Here is a 15,969-nt window from a genome sequence, read left to right as displayed (position 1 = left end):
CATGATTACAGTTCTGCAAAGAGACTACATGACTGAATTTATAAGAGCTTCATTTTTAGCACAGTGCATAGATAAGAACATTCTGGTGAATACCTCAGTACAATACTGACATAAAAGATTGCATGCAAAGTGTATAGCAGTTTGAAGCAGTCTATGACCTAAACCCTATTTTAATGCATGAGTACTTAGGTACTGAGTGGATGATTACAGTTCTACAAAGAAAGTGCCTGACTGAATTTATAACAGCTTCAGTTTTACCACAGTACATATATAAGGAAATACTGCTGAATGGCTCACTACAATATTGAAACAGTAGAGTGAGAGTGATTGGTGAAAGTCTAATAATACAGACTTTGGAATTGATGGTATTAAAACATGTTTGCAGGTACATAGAACTCTGCATGCATAGTCTATACGGGTTTAAAGCTGTCCATGGCCTAAGGCCTACTTTGCTTCATGATTATTTGGGTACTGACTGGATAATTACAGTTCTGCAAAGAGCGTGTCTGACTGAATTTAAAAGAGCTTCATTTTTAGCACAGTGCATAGATAAGGACATTCTGCTGAATAGCTCAATACATTACTGAATCAGCAATCACAGAGAGTTTTCTCAAAGTGTAAGGATATAGACTGGGAAATAGAAGCTTTAAAATACAGGTTTGCCGGTGCATAGAAGAGTGCATGCATATTCTATAGGGGTTTGAAGCAGTCCATGCCCTAAGGCCCACTTTGCACCATGAGTACTTGAGTACTAGCTGAATGATTACAATTCTGCAAGGAGAGTTTCTCAAACCATTATTATTATATAATAATACATTTATTTTTGTAACATCGCATAATTTAATAGAGCTTCTAAAATAATTTCATCAGGTATTTCATTTTCCTGGTTATCAATTTCAAAAGTCATATGATCAAACTCGATGTCATCTAATGCTTTCACAAAATCAGCATCCAAGGTTTCATCTAGAAAATCATAGCTGATATCTGCAGCATTCATTTCTTCCTCTTCATTCTCGCAACTCATAAAAGGTATGTTCAGCTCTTCTATGACACTGTTACTAATTTCGAAACCGTCTTCCATATTGTTTTGTTGATTTTCCATACTGAATTTCTTATGTTGTAGGTCCTTGTACAAAAACATAAACACTTATTGTTATCATTTTTCCTAATACAGAACACAACACTAGCTTTATCAACTATTTTGCCCTTAAAAAATATTATACAAATACCATTCTCATGTCTGTGCAGCTTCTCATGTTCTTTCTCTACACCTTGTACTAGCCACTGGCCTTGTTCACTGTTGTTATCCCATTACCTGTGCAAGATCTCATGTACCTACTCTGCACTTTGTACTGGCCACTGGCCCTGCTGTTTGCCCATTGTCTGTGCAGCTTCATATGTACTTACCCTGCACATTGGCCTGCCCCCTGGCCTTGCTGTTCACTGCTGTTTGACCATTCCCTGTGCAGGATCTCACGTACCTACTCTGTACCTTGGACTGGCCACTGGCCTTGATGTTCACTGCTGTTTGGCCATTCCCTGTGCAGGACCCCATGTACTTACGTTGCACTTTGTGCTGGCCACTGGCCTTGCTGTTCACTGCTGTTTGCCCATTCCCTGTACAGAATCTCATGTACTTACTCTGCATTTTGTACGGTTCACTGGCCTTGCTGTTCACTGCTGTTTGCCCATTCCCTGTACAGAATCTCATGTACTTACTCTGCATTTTGTACGGTTCACTGGCCTTGCTGTTCACTGCTGTTTGCCCATTCTCTGTGCAGGATCTCATGTACCTACTCTTCACTTTGTATTGGCCACTGGCCTTGATGTTTGCCCATTGCATGTGCAGCTTCTCATGTACTTACTCTGCACCTTGGACTGCCCACTGGCCTTGCTGTTCACTGTTGTTTGCCCATTCCCTGTGCAGGATCTCATGTACCTACTCTGTACTTTGTTGTGGCCACTGGCCTTGCTGTTTGCCCATTGCCTCTGCATCTTCTCATGTACTTACTCTGCCCCTTGGACTAGTCACTGGCTTTGCTGTTACTGCTGTTTGCCCATTCCCTGTGCAGGATCTCATGTACTCACTCTGCACCTTGGACTGCCCACTGGCCTTGATGTTCACTGCTATTTGCCCATTCCCTGTGCCACTTATCATGTACCTACTCTGCACTTTGGACTGCCCACTGGCCTTGATGTTCACTGCTGTTTGCCCATCCCTGTGCAGCTTCTCATGTACCTACTCTGCACTTTGGACTGTCCACTGGCCTTAATGTTCACTGCTGTTTGCCCATTCCCTGTGCAGCATCTCATGTACCTACTCTGGACGTTGTACTGGCCTGTGGTCTTGCTGTTCACTGCTGTTTGCCTATTCCCTATGCAGGATCTCATGTACCTACTCTGCACCTTGGACTTGCCACTGTCTTGCTGTTCACTGCCGTTTGCCCATTCCCTGTGCAGCTTCTCATGTACCTACTCTGCACCTTGGACTGGCCACTGGCATTGAAATTCACTGCTATTTGCTTATTCCCTGTGCAGCTTCTCATGTACCTACTCTGCACTTTGTACTGGCCACTGGCCTTGCTCTTGTCTACTTTTGGTGCCTATCTGTGTAATATGTGAATAAAGTCAGTTACTCCTGTTGTCTGCTTTGTCAATGATGGTGGTTTGTGATGAACTACTGTTATCATAATCATTCTTTGGTCAGGTTAGCTAAATTGTACACATGTCATGTTTGGATGCACTGCCAGCACACAGTGGGATTCTATCCACAGGATTGAAGGCAGGCTGGCCAGGGCCATCAAGTCTGTGTGATCTTTCTTGATGTGTGACCAGCAGTGTTGGTGTATGGTCATCTTGTGATGGCCCGTCATCCTAGTCACATGGGTAACTTTCAATGTGTGCACTTGGGTGGTCATGAAGTGTGCAGTGTCAAGGGGGTGACTTTGTCAGTAGTGTTGATGTGTGTGTGCCCCTACAATGGCTGCACACGTGTCACCCAGGAATTGAATGCCTGTTAGTTTGATTAGTCATCCATGTGCTTGTGATTGTGTGTACATGTGGGAGTTGTAGGTTGTGCATTGTGCAGTGTGGTAGTGTTTTCTTGCACCTCTGGTCGACACCTACCTGTTGTTGGTAGCAATTGTGAGGTTTTTTTGTTGTTGTTTTTTTTAAAGGTTTAAATATAGCCCTGGCTAGACCCTGAGGTATCAGAGCGCTTTACATGAGTATCAAAGCATAGTTGCAGGTTACATCGTTACAAAGGTTACACAGTTATTAGAGCTTGGCAAACATAGTTACATGTAAGGTTGAGACAAACAAAAAGGACATATACGTAAGGGAAAAAGTAGGCAAGGGGAGAGATTCAGGGGAGGGAGGTAGGAGCAGGGGTAGTAGACAGAGAATAGAGGAGGGAAAGAGGAGGGAGGGTGAGAGACACAGCATGGAAAGAGGAGGGAGAGGGTGACGGGGACACAAACCAGTAGACAAGTCAAACCTGCGTCCAAAGTCCAGTAAGCTGTGATCCCAGGGGAAGTGGTATAATTTCCCCATCTCTGTTGCGAGAAGCTTCCTATACGCAGTGGACTCTCTCAGAGTGGTCTCTGAGACTACAAAGCCTACATACTTGATCCTTCCCCAAAAAGAGGAGAGGGAGTGCTTTGGCAAGGGGTACCATACCATACCTCTACTGTGAGTGGCTCCCTTGATGCTGTGGACTCTCTCAGCGGGTTGGCTGAGATTCCAGAGTATAAAGATTGGATCTTTCCCCAACAAGGGGCGAAGGAATGCTTAGTCAAAGGGCACACAAGGACAGGGGGCAAGGCTGTGTAGCAGGCAAGGGGAGAGATTCAGGTGAGAGGGGTTAGGAGCAAAGGAAGTAGACAAAGAAAGAAAGAGTACTAAATGGGAATAGACGGCATCAGTTAGGGGGGGCAGACTGTTTTATCTCTGTGGCCATGAGCTTGCCCTATCTCTAAGGTAAAAACCTAGCACAGGCCATTCCAGAAGCTTTGCCATCCAGGACATGAAGCACACAGTTTGTAATTCAAATTATTTTTCACAATTCACATATGTTTATAGTACGCTGCACATCAACAATCCAGATGTTTTCATATTAAGTTTTGGGTGCAGAGGATGAGACTCAGAACTAACAGTGTTTAACCCATTCATCATGCAGAGGAGCTAGTCCAGCATCATGAGGCTGAGGGAGAAGATCATGAACCCAATGAAGGCCAACTCGTGGACTGCAGGGTTCTCTGTAGAGGGGGGAGCAGGCATAGGCTCTCCAGGATGTTCAGAATGAAGATAAAGTGGCACAAGACGTGGTAAGTGATGGTGTGTGCTGTGCCTCCCGTTTCTGAGGCCAGCGCGTCTGAGATTGTTATTCCCTAGTTTCCAGGGAGAGGGTCGGAGTGCTGGAGGGCCCGGTGAGATTTCCGATGATTAGTGGTTAGGGGCATATTTCCAGCAGTGAGGAGGGCTGTCTCACTATGATATTTTACATGGAGGTCCTATTGTCCCCACTTTGTCATTAATTACGTATGAATCCGTGCTGTGTCAGTTTCCTGCACATTTACGACCACCCGGGATCCTTAGATGGAGCAGGATAGTGGTCGGGCCCAGCGCGGCACCGTGAGCTCTTTTTAGACTTCAGAGTATGAGTATGCAGAGTGTGTGACTGACAAGTCAGTGTTTGTTTTGTTGATTAGCCATGTGTCTTGATACTGTTTGTGCTCATTGTGCAGACCTGCTCAGCCACACTGACATTGTGGGTGTGTTTTCTCATGCATTGCTGTCACTTGAGGCTTTTTTGGCTCCAGTATGGCATGTGGGTTGTGGAGTCATAACATCCCCTATCTGTGCTTCTGATGCCTACCCATTGTGTATGGGGCAAGTACGAGTGAAATTTGCGAATCATCGGTTCGCGAATTCGCACGAAATCGCAAACAAATCAGCGAATTTCCCTGCGAAATCGCGGATTTTTTTGCGATTTTGCACCATACTTTACTGGAGTACTTTCTACTGGCTAATCAGTAAGTGTTACCTCTTTGGGTAAATGTATAGTGCTTTTCCTGCACTACAGCTGCGTAGGGCCAGAAGAGTTGCCTCCAGTGACCATGTGTTTGTAACTTTGCCATCGCACCGAAGGGCGCCGGGGTCCCTCGAGTGAGCTGTCCATCATAGTGTGTAAAGGGCGGGAAGATGGTGCACACTGCTAGCGTGTGGGGGGGCAAATGCGGGGGCTTCTTTGTGAGTTCACATGCCTCTTGTGTGTATAAAAGGTCAGGCACAGATCAGAGCAGCAGATGAGGAGAAAGAAGCTTCTGGTTACAGGAACTGCACGGGGATTGCACTTGTGAAAGTCAAGGATGCAAAGGCCTCTATCAAGCATCATAGCTAATTTTCGACTGTAGATATGGGGAGAAAGCACACCTGCCCAGCCTCGACAAAGCGCAAGTTTTTTGGGGCTGATTAACTTTGCCATTGCGCCGAAGGGTGCCCGTGTTCCATCGAGTGAGCTGTCCATCCTAGTGGGTAAAGGGTGGGAAGACGGTGCACACTGCTAGTGTATGTGTGGGGGGAATGTGGGGGGCTTCTTTGCGAGTTCACATGCCTCTTGTGTGTATAAAAGGTCAGGCACCGATCAGAGCAGCAGATGAGGAAAAAAAAGCTACTGGTTACAGGAACTGCACGGGGATTGCACTTGTGAAAGTCAAGGATGGAAAGGCCTCTATCAATCATCATAGCTCATTTTCGACTGTAGAAATGGGGAGGAAGCACACCTGCCCAGCCTCGACAAAGCGCACAATTTTTTGGGGCTGATTAAGGAGTTACTGAATTTGACCTTCAACTCGGGCACCTGCTTTATCTATATCTGTAAGGGCTTCCTGTTCACGGAGCCTCGTTGTCTACTTGTAACTATTCTCTGACCCTGCTTCGAGGGTCAGAGCAGGGTCAGAGAAAAGTTGCAAGTAGGCAACGAGGCGCCGCTCAGGAAGCACTTACAGGGTTACAGCAGGTGCCCAAGTTGAAGTTAATTTCTTTGTAACCATTTTGTAAATGGTTACATAGAAATTAGATTTAACTTGGGCGCCTGCTGTAACCCTGTAAGTGCTTCCTGAGCAAAATTTGTCCCGCTCGCAAATTCGCGGATTTTGCTGCGATTTCGTGTGATTCGAGGATCGCGAAATCGCGGAAAATCCACAAATTCCGCAAGCGGAACAAATGTTCCGCTCATACCTAGTATCGGGCACTCCAGACAGGTCCACTACTGATGTACACAACACTTCACTCTCATGTCAGCTGTCCCCTTGGTTTGCCAGTGTGTGTGCCTCCCCACCACTTTATTTGTTACACTTTGCTTTGTGGTGCTGATCTGTGCACAGGATCAATGTGCCACTCAGGAGAGTTTCCCAATTGGTTATATATGATTTTCCTGTACTGTTTTGCAGTCATCGTTGCTCATATTCAGTTCAACTGTTTGTGTTGCACAGTGCTCTGGTCGTGTTTTCACCTGGGTGTTCCAGACTTGTGCATCTGTGGGTGATGGGTGAACTTTATGTGTGTTTGCTGAGGCACTTCTTACCTTCCTAAGTGTGATGTTGTGTACTCCTGTTCTGCCTGGACTCACATTACCTTTCCCCCGTTTTACTGCACAGGTCTATGCTTGTTGTACTTCTGTGTATGCTGTTAGTGAGTTTTGTGTTTGGCTGTTGTTTTTGTGCCAACATTAATTCAAGCATCCCTGAGTGTGTGTGTGATATTTGTGGATGCCCCCAGGGAGTGTGATTGTTTGTCAGTGTATTGACTGGACATTACTGGCACTATTGTGTGTGTTTGACACTGGTGGTGAGTGCTGCAGGTGTGAGGTGGGGGGTATGTGTGAAGGATCCAATTTGTGTTTGACAGTCATGGAGTGTAACAATGGGACCTGTGTGTTGTGCTGCTGACATACACCTATCAAGTAGTTGGATACAGATGTGTGGCTTAACACTGTTTGACTTCAAAGACTACCTTTCATCCCTGTGCCTATGCATGGGTTGTCTTGCTGTCTCCCTGAGTTGTTGCACAGAGGTAACTGTGGTTTCATTTCACTCACTGTGCCAGCCATGTGTGATGTGATGGGCTAAGGGTGTTGTTATATGTTCCTTTTCTTGCATGTGATGTATACATGCTTAGTGGCTAGCTCCTTGGCCTAAAATGTGTGTCCACTTCACTTTAGATTTCCCATTTCTTGTCCTCCATTGCTGATGACATCTGGTCTGTGTATGTGGCAGTGTGTTTGTGTGGGTTGTGTCTAGTTGAGTGATTGATCCTATTCATCGTGAGTGTTAAATTTGTGCTTGGACTCACTTTGCTATCCATGAGTGAAGTGTGGGTGTGGTGTGAGAGTTCCCTGGCCCTGAGGTTATGTGCTGTGTGTTCCTTTGCAGCACCACCAGCTATGACTCTCTCCTGGTTGTTTGGTGTGTGGTGCAGGGTGTGGGTTTACCTAGCTGGTTATTGTGCATGGAGGTGCACAGGAGGGGAACATAGCATTTCCCTTAATGGGTCAGAGGGCATGGTGTGTGGAGGGTGGAAAGGTGGCCCTATGATCTTTGTGGACTGCCCATGCCTGGAGCTGGCTATGCCTTCTACATTGTGTGCATATTTTCCCGCGTCTTCACTGCTGCGGTGACGTGAACGGGACATTGCATTGATATTGTGGTTGATGAGTGACCTGGATGCAGAGGGGTTATTTAGTGACAGGTAGAACATGTGTGGGTACACTTGTGAATGTGTTACTGTCCCCACCAGGGTGTTTGGTGTGGACAGGAACAGTATGGCAGCCCTTGAGTTGTGGGTTGTGGTTGTGTGTGGAGTTGTGTGATTGCGTACCTGCGGTGTCGTCCGCGATGGTGCATAACTTGCTGGTAGTGTATCAGGTACAGCACCAGGAAGAGTGTAGAGGTATATCCATTGCAGTCCGGACCGGGTGGTGCGGACCGGAAATCTGGTTTGGAGCTCCACAGATGTGCTTCTGCCGTCGCTGGTTGGGCAGTTTCTCCACTGCAGTGTGACTGGCTTTTTCAAGAATCCTGATTTGTACAGCAGTCAGGACAACATTCCGCACGGCGGTGGGTCTCCATTGGCTCCCACCGCAAGTTTGATTTGTAAACATTTATTTGGACCTCATATACCTTGTACGCACACTGACTATACACATGCACTAACAGTGCACAAAGCAAGCAATGATAAAAGCAAAACATTCCATAAAAACCGGTAAAACACTGTTTCTGTTGAAACGGAAAACAGGAAAGCCTAATTATCAATGACTTCTCTTTAAAAACTGTGCTGTATTCGCCTTCAGTGTTAACACTCTGTATAACCTACAAATTTATCTTGCGTGGCAGTGCCGTACCTTTATGTAAGGCCTGATCAGCAGTTTCTCAGCCAACTATGTGTAGTTTTCTCTGCAATGCTTTAGTTGTCTTCAACTGCTTAACTGCTGCTGGAGCTGGGCTTTGACTCCGCATGCATTGAAGGTTGATTCCGTACTTCAACAAAAGCACATGTGGCATGCACAAGCATTTGGCTTGGACCACAGCAAATCCTTGGGAGATCACTGTCAATCTTTGTGTTATTTATCCTCATCTCGTTGCCATTTGTAGCGTCTTCACCAGCCTGGTTTCCTGCCAATGACTATGCCACACAGGGGGCTTAGTATTGCATGTCCTAATTCTTCTATGTGTAACTGCAAACTCAGTATTCTAAATCAGCCTTGGTTTCATTACGCTCTAACACTTACGTCACAACTCTATGGACTCCATCAGGAGACAAAAGGGTTCCATCATTGCTAACTCGCAAGACACCAAGAAAAGGAGGGAACCTCTATTCTGACCTATATTACTTTACACATGAGCATTGAAGTCTCTTCAAAATTACATACAGGATGCTACACGAAACATGAAGTAATTCACTTAGACTTGGTATTTGTATTTAATTTCTTTCATTTATTTTCTATCATTATCATAACAGTTTTATTTTTCTTATTTTCTAGTGATTGTTTTATCAAAATTACAATACAGTGACATGGTAACATATGTACAAATGAGTTTAAAAATGCAAAGTTAAATCATGTCTTGACAGAAACCCCTAAACAATACATATAAGGTTACTCTCACTCATACTCTCACTCATACCATCATTCATGAGTGAGAGTAACCTTATATGTATTGTTTAGGGAGACTTCAATGCTCATGTGTAAAGTAATATAGGTCAGAATAGAGGTTCCCCCTTTTCTTGTTGTTGGTTTGTTACTCCCTCCTCTAGACCTGAAAGTATTTTAGGGAGTACCCTGTTCACCCATGCTATAACTCGCAAGACACTACAGGGCTTATCCCAGAACTTTCAGCCAGGAGAGATGCTCATCCATCTTGACTTTCCCTACTAGCAAAAAGTAGTGAAACGCCTAGCAACCCCCCATAAATGGAATACCAGATTATCCAAATTATAGCAGGCCTAAACCGACCTGACCCGAACTTTATGTCTGTCATTGCCACAATAAATGGAATGCAATGATCAAGTGGCACAGATGCTGCCCATCAAATCCATTGGTTGGAAGAGTAGATGCTGTGAGCATGATAGGTACTAACAGTGTTTTTTTATTGCAGCAGATGTACCAAGTAATACCCTGGTATTGGCAAAATGTTCATTCCCCCATCTCTCTGATACTGTTCATAAGTTTCACTAATGCCACCTCTGAAGTATGACTCAATGGAAATCCTGCCTGTGAAGGGTTAAGCAAGGGAGCATGTGGTGCTCACCAGTAGTGGTATGGGTAATGGGTGAATAATGTGATAGATCTAGTGGATTTTCTGAGCAATCTTGGGGCATATTCTCAAGGATTCATCGCTGAGTTATTGGCACTCTATCGCAGCCAGAGTGGCGATAAATGTATCACCCCATTCACAAGCTGGTGCTAACAGCCCATATCACCAGTTTGCCTGCGCTAGCAGCCGCAAAAAACATTGCCACAGATGAGATGGGAAACTATCGCTATTGAGATACAGAGTAGGCGTTCCCTTGCAAAAAGTTGCGACAACACCACTCTGCAAAATTCTCAACGACCAGCCAGATTGGTGATAAAAAGTCAAAACATGCATTAAGACATGTTAGCAGCAGGATTTTAACATCTGCTCTGACCTGGTGTAAAGTCGGACAACAACCTGCACCAGAAAAGGGAGCCCAGCCCAGAGCTACACCTGAAGAACAACAGATGCCATGAAGCCAACGATCATGCAGCTTGGACACCCAAGGGGGCCACTACACCCTTTGCCACCACCTCCAGGACCCCACTACTCCTCCGGGAACCCTCCCCGAAAAAGATATGTTACATCAACTATCAACTTCACAAAATCATGTACAAAACACTGATGTCACACAATTACAACAAATAACATGCATGTGTTGTCACAAAAAGGAGAATCACTCATTCATCTTCGAATTACCAAACAAAATATTTAATTCAAATAAACTCAAAACAGCAATTCTGAAGACTCATGTCGGGTCTCCTCAGGACAATCTGTAGGTCGCAGCCGTCAAAAATCCAGATAAGAAGGTGTGACATGTGCTCATCAAAGGACAGAGAGAGAGAGAGCGAAAGAGAGAACGAGATAAAGAGAGAGAGAGAGAGAGAGAGAGAGAGAGAGTGAAAGAGAGGGAGAGAGAGAGAAAGTCGGAAAGTGAGGGAGAGAGAGAGAGAGAAAGATGGAGAGACAGAAAGACAGAAAGAGAGGGAGAGAGAGAGAAAGAGAGGGATAGAGAGACACCGTGAAAAGAAGAGAGGGATAGGTAGAGAGAGTGCCGAACCTGCCCACCCAGGCCTTACTGCTCACCTGCGGGCATTGGTGTGTCTCCAACCACGTGCTGGTATATACTGCAGTCCACCAGGTCCCTCATCTGAAACAGACTCCAGATTCATGAATGGCAGAGTACATACAATTGCACACGCCGTCATCGCTTGCCCGCCCCTGAGCACACAGGCTGCTGCACCCCAGCCCCTCCTGCCACCCAGCGGTGACTGCCCGCCCCTGCACACCCAGGCCTCACTGCTCACCTTCCACCACCAGCGTGTCTCTGAGAGGGCCCACCACATGCCGGTGCAGGCCCCAAGCCTAGGGGTCAGCGAACATGGTACCCTCCACATCATGCAGCCCCGCTCTGCGGCCACCAGTTCTCACACTTGACTTTGGGTCTTGATTTCGCTATGGCAAAGAACATGTCAGTGCACACCGCATCATCGCAGGCTGCACGCCTGCTCAGCCCTTTAGGTGCTACTAACTCTGTGACCCACGAGCCAACTCCATGTGTAGGTAGGCCAGCACTGACCCCTGGCTCAGGCCTCCACTGCTGTCCAGCAGGGCTCACACAAATCCTCACCAGTCCAAACCACCAGGACGGGGCATCATCGCAGGCTGCACACCCGCTCAGCACTTAAGGTGCCCCTACCTCAGTGCACCACAAGTCACTGTCCCATGGCGGTGTGCCTGTGCCGGACGCAGTGTATCCGGTGCCACCATGGCTGTGCCCCACAAGTCATGGACCCTTTATGAATGAGTCTTGTGGTGCGGAGGCCATCATGTCACCTCCGGCACTGGGTAATGTGATGTGGTAGAGCCCTAGGCCCTCATGCATAAATATTAACCACACAGATACACCCAGATAGAGAGTAGAAATGGCATCAAGCATGTGCCCCCGGCCTTCTTTATTGGCAGGTTCACATGTCATGTGATGTGTGTGCTGGATTGGAGTGGTGTGGGTATAAATACGCTGTGAGAGAGTGGCTGTGACATGCTGACAACTAGACCTGTGATTAGCAGATCTCTACAGGGAAGACCTGGGACATGTAGCGTTGTCGTCCCCCCTTGTGAGCGTAAGCTGAGTGGGCTGGCCTTGCGTATGCCAGTCCAGTGTAAGGGTGTGCACAATGACCCCGAGGTTCTGGGTGTGGTTCCGTACTGGCCTGGACAAGGAAGTAACTAATGCATGGGTCTCTGTTGTAGTGTCAGCGGCACCCGGACCGCAATCAGCAATGTGTCACCCTGTGACCCAAGTCCAACGACATGAGCACCATGGACATAAGGGAGAATAACTGACCTTACATTCTTTCATACTTCCACACTTCAAAGATCACAGGCATGACATATCTATGTGAATATGAATGTTTAATGTACATTAGGTGGAGTATTGCAGCTGGAGCAGTATAGGGCAATGCAAACCCCACTTTACATTGTTGGCTCATGCAGGGCCAGCCAGAGTCTTTCAGAGAATGACAAGTCCAACGGAAGAGGAAGAGTTCAGTCCTCAATCTGAATGCTGTGTCATTGGTAACCAAACAGAATTTGGCAGTCCATGTCGAGGTCCAAGGTGAGTGTCCCAGAGTGTATTGGGGGACACTAGAAGGTGATGATGCAGAGGGCAGAACCAAGCAGAAACCGGCCATGTGGCGGAGATGAATGCTACTGCATCCTTCTTACCATGAAGGCAGGTTCATCCACATCTTCGTCCTCTGCTGTTTCATGTGCCTCATGTGTGGGTGGTGGTGTTCTGTCTCCAGCACTGTGTGGCAGTAATACCTCAGGGGCTGGAGGTGGGATGCCTGCCACACTGTGTGGCACTGACACTTCAGGGGGCGTAAATGTGGATGTTGGGGTAGCAGCAGCATGCATCAGTGTGAGGCCTTGTGGCAGCAATGCCATGAAGATTATCTTTAGGGCCTGCATCCACTCCATGGTCTCCATTATCCTCAGCATGTGTCCCAACTCCCGGTTGACATCGCTAGAACCACTCTTTCTGGACAGTTGCTCTTGTCTCTGAGTCAGGACTCCAGCGATGTCAGTTATGGTCCATTGGAGAGCATGGAGCGAACTGTGGTTGTCCTTTAGGGACTGTGAGGGGTTCCTGTTGGACCTAGACACCCACATATGGCATCTAGTTTGGCTGCCATGTGGTCGAACCCCACTCGCACCTGTTCAGTCAGCTTCTCCTGGCACCCAAACACACGGCATTTGAAGGCCATGTGTTCATCGTGGAGGTCCTGAGAGGCAGCCGTGGTGGTGTGTGCTGACTGCTGTGTGGTCTGTGCAGGGGGTGGGGTCTCATCAATGCAGCTGGGCTGCCTTGCTCCTGGAGGTGGGGTGTGGAGGCTGTCAATGAACTCTTGGAGGGCGTCGGTGTCATAGGTGTGGTGGTCCTCTTCATCATCAGAGAAGAGAGGTTCGGTCTGCTCCGCAGGAGGTGTTGGGTTTCCTTCTGCAATGTGAAGGAGAGATGCAGTTTAACATTGTGTATACATGTATATTGTTGCATGGTAAATGTTTACTTACAGACTTCATGACAGTGTACATTGTGACTGTTTGAGAGGAGCTGCATATTTGATGCCGGACAGTGGACATTTAACCACAACATCACAAATGGGTGTTGTACTTGTACATGGTCATCTCTCATTTCCCTGCAATGCTAAATGTGATTGGCCAGTTTCTACACACAGACGGCACCAGTTGTGTCCTCTGTTCTGTTGTGGACGTGTTGCGGTTTGTACCACATCGTTGTCAATGTTGATGTGCTCTGCATATTATGTGTGTGTGCTGCATTTCGAGGGAGTCGCCCCGCAGCTCTGATTTTGCTGCCCTTTCTCCCTTTTCATGCAGTGTGCCTTTGACTTCTGTGCGTATACAGAGATGAGATGTTGCATACTTGGGTGCATTGGTCTCTTGGATGGGAGTTGGAGGTCTGGGGCATGGTTTGTCTGCAGATATGCTCTAATTTATTGTGCATGTGTCCCATTGTGCCCATCTCCCCCCTTCCCCCCAGTCCCTGGTCGTTATTCACCCTGGTACTGTTGTTTCAAGTTCAAGTTTATTTCACGTTTCTTTGGACCGTTGATCCATAAACAATACATATCGATAAAAAGTTCATCCAAAGAGTTAAATAAAAAATTTCTTTAACACACATAGACACCCTAAAAACATATTTTAAAAATACTAATTATTAAAACTCATTTAAAAGATATAAAACTACCTTCACTTTTTGCATATATTTCCCCATTGCCACAGCAATATCTAAGTGGGACATTTCTGTCAACAGTGTCACAGCCTGGGTCCTAGTTTTAATCTCATATTTCATAAGAATCGGTTTTAAAAATTTGATACGCAAGTCCAAAAACTTCAGACAATCAAATAAGATATGCAGCATATCACATTTGGACCCTAAAGAGCAAGTACAGCTTCCCTCCTCATTGATCATGGCCCACTTTACCGAGTTGTTCATATAACAAGGGTTAACCCCAATTCTAACCCTCAGAACCTCATTTCGTAATTGACGGTCCGGTAACTTATTTATGTAGGGGAAGCAATAAACATTATTCCATGCATCAATCATAAAACTGGTTGAAGTTTTACTTGCAAGATAGATTTTGTCATGTGCATGCGATATTTCCTTCCCCGGCGATCTGAGTAACTTTTTATCAATATTAGCCACGGAGACAGTAGGGCACACATTAACTCGCATCCTCAAGCATAGCTTTGTTACTTTCCCCCTGGTCTCTCTTGCCCATTTTAGTTCGCTGTCCTGTATTTCATTTTTGCCCCATTGATATATTTTGGTAATTGCGCCTATTTCTAGGCGTTGCCAAAAGCGCAAAAGGGCCATACCAACTTGTATACCCCATGAGGTCAGGCCTAGTTCCAGTCTTACTGCCTGAACCATTGCTGACCGGGGGAGCGTAAATAACTTTTTTAGGTTTTTACCTTCTTCCATATCCCAGTTTTCCGAACCACTTAGGAATAACAGTTCGGCACCATACAAGTATTGCGGGGGTACAATAGCAGCATAGGCTTTTAGCACTGGTTTGTCGGTCATAGCGCCATAGGCTTTGTTAAACAATATCAGACTGCTAATTGATGCAGAGGTTCTTACTTTAGATGCCTCTAAGTGGGTATTCCATTTCAAATTCTGCTGGAACCATAACCCCAAGTATCTATACTCTGTTAATGATTCCACTTTTTCTGACCCAATCCACCATGAGAACTCAGTTTTCCTCCGGCCAAAGCTCAATGTTTTGGTCTTATCCATATTTATCACAAGTTTTTTTCTTAAGCAGTAGTCATTGAAAGCATTTAATTTTCTTTGCAAGCCAACCTCGGTCTGGTCCATAATCACCAGATCGTCGGCATAGAGTAGGCATGCTATCTGCTTGCCATTTAGTTTCGGGCTTGCCCCAGTTGTGTTCCCCAACATTGATAGTAGGTCTGCTAGGAAGAAGGAGAACAACAGGGGAGCTAATACACATCCCTGGCGCAGACCATTTCCAATTTCTATTTTCCCTGATAGACTACCATCTATGTCTAAAATTATCTGTGCCCAGTTTTTAGTGTGGAGCATTTGTAGCAGCCGCAGAATATCATTAGGAATTCCCTGACTAATTAGGGCCTCCCACAGCAGCTCCCGGTCCACTAGATCAAAGGCTGCACGGAAGTCAACGAAACAACAGAACAACCTACCCCGCGATTCCATTGACTTCCGTGCTATGGCCCAAAGAGCAAAACAATGGTCAATAGTCGAGTGGCCGGCTTTAAACCCACCCTGTTCCGGGGGGATGATTTGGTTTTCCTCTGCCCAATCTTTTAATAAATGTAAAATCACTTTTGCAAAGACTTTTTCCCCTATATCAGGAGGTTTATAAGCCTATAATTTTTCGGTATTGTGTGACTACCCTTTTTATGAATAGGCCTAATATTAGCACCCTTCCAACTTTCTGGGATGATTCCCGTATCCAGGATTACCAGGAACATCTTTGCAAAGAACTCTGCCCACCATTCAGGCCTCCTTTTAATTATCACTGCTGGGAGGTTATCTGGTCCTGCGGCACGGGTAATGTTCAAACTAGCTATAATCTCCATTATATAACTTGGGGTAAAGTGGTCCTTT

Source organism: Lissotriton vulgaris, chromosome 7, assembly GCF_964263255.1.
Source record: "Lissotriton vulgaris chromosome 7, aLisVul1.2, whole genome shotgun sequence".
NCBI classification, from domain to species: domain Eukaryota; kingdom Metazoa; phylum Chordata; class Amphibia; order Caudata; family Salamandridae; genus Lissotriton; species Lissotriton vulgaris.
Note: the sequence above shows the minus strand (reverse complement) of the source record.